At 49.1% G+C, this 3,936-nt stretch overlaps 1 protein-coding gene across 1 annotated transcript in view; it reads right to left on the minus strand.

Annotated features, from left to right (window-relative positions):
- Positions 1 to 3,936, minus strand: part of KCNK12 (potassium channel, subfamily K, member 12) — a gene marked incomplete at its 3' end in the record, with an annotated part of 51,595 nt that overhangs the window by 599 nt on the left and 47,060 nt on the right. The gene's annotated exons all lie outside the window — the stretch shown is intronic.

Genomic DNA, 3,936 nt, shown 5'->3' on the forward strand with positions numbered 1-3,936 from the left:
TGGTCCCCACCCAGCGCAGCGCAGTTGTATCTAGGTGTTGACATGGCTCTTACCTGAGTGGCATCACTCAACTGGAGGAGAAACAGTGCCAAGATGTTTCTCTCCCTTGGTGGCACCAGATATGGTTCCTAAGTAAGTCTGGACAACCCCTAAACTGATGGAGGATACATGGCTCCTCTTCTGGGGGATCTATAAATCATGCCAGTGGTGAGAGAGTCACTAGGAAAGGCCCATCACAACACACAGAAGAGCTGCACAGGGGAAGATACTGAGATACCCACAACTCACACGAGTGTCACCTGTTGTCTCGCCACTCAAATCGTTTTTTTAATGTACCAGTGGCACACTTGGGCCTTGCTAGGACAGAATTCCGTAAAGGCTTCATTTGATAGAATTGCTGGGGACCAGGTATATTGTATTTAGTCCAGCTAGCTATATTTGATGGTAGCTAAGGGAAAGGTTTCTGCCCAGCTGGGTCCTGTGCTGCTGTGTGTCTGGAGTGGCTTTTATTCTGAGAGGTCTGCTCTACGCCTGGGCAGCAGCTTAGTGCTTTGAACTCTTATAATTAAGTCTTGATTTACCCGCTTGTTCAAAGCACAGTCTTGAAGGGAGTTTCTTTATCGACTGATTGCTGCAGAAGGCTTGGCTTCCCGCCAGGGTGCTTGGCCCATGCTGACCAGGGTCCTGCAGAGCGGCAGCTCTGCTCCTCCACCATGAGCTCTCAGCCAGCTGCCAGCTGTGATGTCTTTGTGGGACCCATGGCTACCTGACTCTGGTTATGGGAGGGGATGTTATCCCTTAGCATGAAGATCCACTGCTGCTTGGAGTCTGAGCTGAAAACACATCATCAGAGCAGCACGGTAGCACCTATCAAGACCTCTGCAGCTGAAGTTCAGGGGCATCCCTGTTTAATGCATGCCCAAGGTCAAAAGATCTACTTATGCCTTGTTAGTGGGGTAAGGCCAGCTCTGGGAAAGGGGTGGCTTAACTATTTCCCTGAAAAACCTTGAAGTTAGTTTTTTCTTTTTTCTTTTTTTTAGAATGATCCCTTAAATGTGTATGCTAATCATTTTCTAGAATCCTTGGAGGAAATGCCCCATTGCCTGACATTGTCTTCATCTTATGCTTAATGACTCAACTTAGGAGAAAATCTTCTAGTGATACCTTTGTTGAGGAAGATGGATTATGTCCCTAGGTTCAGAATTTGGCTATAAGAGTGTGAAAAAAACCAAACTAGCAGTGTAACCAGGAGTTCAAAATGAGGGATTTTACTACACTTTAAAGTCAAACTCAAGTTTCTGAATTCATAAAGAACTCAACTCTGAATCAGTATGACTATATGTGGAGTGGGAGTGTTTGTATTTGTCTCTGTGTGAATTTATTAAAAAATCCTATTAATAGATTGATAACCCAGGTGTCCACCAGCCTAACTAATTCATGGTCAATTCATACAAGAAAATACTATACAGCAAAGAAAAAGCAAAGACCACTGCTACCTGCAACATGAATGAACCTCACAAAAAGAATGTTAAAAGAAACTGGACACAAAAAAAGTATTCCACTGGCATAAAATTCAAAGCCAGGCAAAACCAAACTACAGTACCTTTTTAGGGATGCATATTTGATTGGTAAAATTACAAGGGAAATTGAGATAAAAGTCAGAACTGGAGTTTGCTCTGGGGGTGGCAGGGCAGGGTGAATGGAAGGGGACCCAGGGAGACTCTGGAGTGCTGGAAATGATCTGTCGATCTGAGTGGTGGTTGCATGAGTGTTCATTGTATAATAACTTTTCAAACTATGTGTTTTTGGAGCTTTTTTACTCTCACGATAAGAAAAACCTCAAAATGCCTAGACAATTAGGAACTATGAGGGACCTTAATTCTGCTCTACCTGTCACTGTATAGATGAGGGAGCAGGGGTTGAGGGAACATGACCTACAGCTCATGGGGGACAGATGCCATACTTGTGTCCTGGCTTCTCGCTTGGTGCTGAGACCATCATACACAACACTGCTGCTACTCAGGAAGGGAAAACAGCCCCTCTGGTTGGGGGAATCACTTGGCTAAATTCCTAAAGAAATGAAAAATGCTGAGCCTGGAATATTAATACTATGCCTAAGAGAATATTGAATGGGATTTTCCTGTTGTTTAGAATTTTCAACTAAAAGTTTAGCGTGGCATGTAATACATTAGCCCTCATTCTAAAGAGAAGTTTTAAATATTTATTTATTTGGCTGTGCTGAGTCCAAGTTGTGACATGCAGGATCTAGTTCCCAGATCAGGGATCAAACCCAGGCCCCCTGCATCAGGAGCTTGGAGTCTTAGCCACTGAACCACCAGGGAAACCCATAAAGAGAAGTTTTAAATACGTCTACCTTTTATCTATTAAGTCAGCAAAATAGGGTGACCAGTAACCCTCACCACCCACTTCCAGGCTATACAGAAAGACTAGAAAGTACCCAGGGATAATGGGAGATGGCCTTGAAATAGCAGGGTGCTGTGGCATCCCCAAGTCAAGAGATGGTGGGGGGAGGATTGGTCAGGAGAATATCAGTCTACAGCAGGGGCAGCCTGGCAGCTTGTTTCCTGGTGGATGCTGGCTGAACTGCAGACACTTGTCCACTCACCCTGGAGCACTGGAGCAGAGCATGGTGAGGGTTCTGGGAGAGTCAGAGGTGTCTCCTGGAATCTAACCCTGTGCCGGACAGTTCCCTGGGCCGAAGGTTGACTGGTGTAGCTCACACAGGCAGGGGCAGGAAGGGGGCACTAGTGGGAGCAGTCTGTTGCCCTGGCAGTCTCCTAGGGCACCCTGTGCCAGGGACGGGGGAGAGTGACAGGGGTCAAGTGAACTCTGCAGCCAAATCTGAAGAGACTGCCCAGGAGGGCTGCCTGATGGATCATGGGGGCCTGAGGGGCAGAGGACAGGTGAGCATGCAGTGTAGTCATAGGAAGCACCACCCACTCAAGGAAAGGCACAGGGTGGTGGTGCCTGTGTTTGGGGGGATCACCAAAGACCCATATGGGCTCCATGAAAAGGTATGCCTGTCCTAACAGTGGGTGTTGTGGTGCAGCCATAGGGCCAACCCCTACCGGCTCATTCCTTTTCCAGCAAACACTGAGGACCTGATTGGCAGGCCTTGTGCTAGGCTCAGGGCTTTGGTGGAAAACCAGACAGACATCCTCACAGATGACCTAGGCTGCCTTCTAAGAGGTTTTACACAGCTCCCCACTTGACCCTCTGCTGTCAGCGGCTCACCCCTGGACAGGGGCAGAGCTTTTCCCTGCTGTCTCCACTCAGGGGCTGGGCCAGACCTGGGCCTGAGGTCTCCTCGTGGCTATGACTCCAGGCCCCAAATGACGCCAAATGCATGGCTGGCTATGGCACTTTCTGCCGAAAATGAAGAGGACAGGCAGGTAGGAGGTTCCCTGACATCACAGAGGACACCCAACGCCAGGGTCCCTCTCACTGGCCTTTTCCTGAGGTCTGGCCCCCATGCCCACTTCACCTCCCTTTGCTTTCCTGCAGACCCACCGTCAGCTCAGCTCCAGAGGCAGGGTGGAGGGGGCACGGTCCACCCTCCTTCCCCATCAGCACCTAGAGGCTCAGAGCTCTGGGGGTGCTGAGGGCAGTAGGGTCATGCCTGGTGCTGCTGCCTAGCCAGATGTTCCCACGATGGAAGAACAGTCCCCCCAAACTCTTGGCAATCTGTGGGGAGCCAGGCTGGCTCTGGAGAAGGACCTTGAAGCTTCAGCCAGAGAAAAGGCAAAGCCAACCACCCAGAGAATTCCCCCTTCCCCCACTCACACTCTGCAGAGGCGGAATCTGTCCCCGGGTTCGCACCAAGCCTGCTGTTTTGTTTATGCCACAATTGATCTGCCATCCCAGTTTGCAGAGAGCAGACACTTGGGGGCTTTATTATGCCACTTTGACAAAAGC

Source organism: Bison bison, unplaced genomic scaffold (genome assembly GCF_000754665.1).
Source record: "Bison bison bison isolate TAMUID 2011002044 unplaced genomic scaffold, Bison_UMD1.0 scf7180017864101, whole genome shotgun sequence".
Taxonomy (NCBI): domain Eukaryota; kingdom Metazoa; phylum Chordata; class Mammalia; order Artiodactyla; family Bovidae; genus Bison; species Bison bison.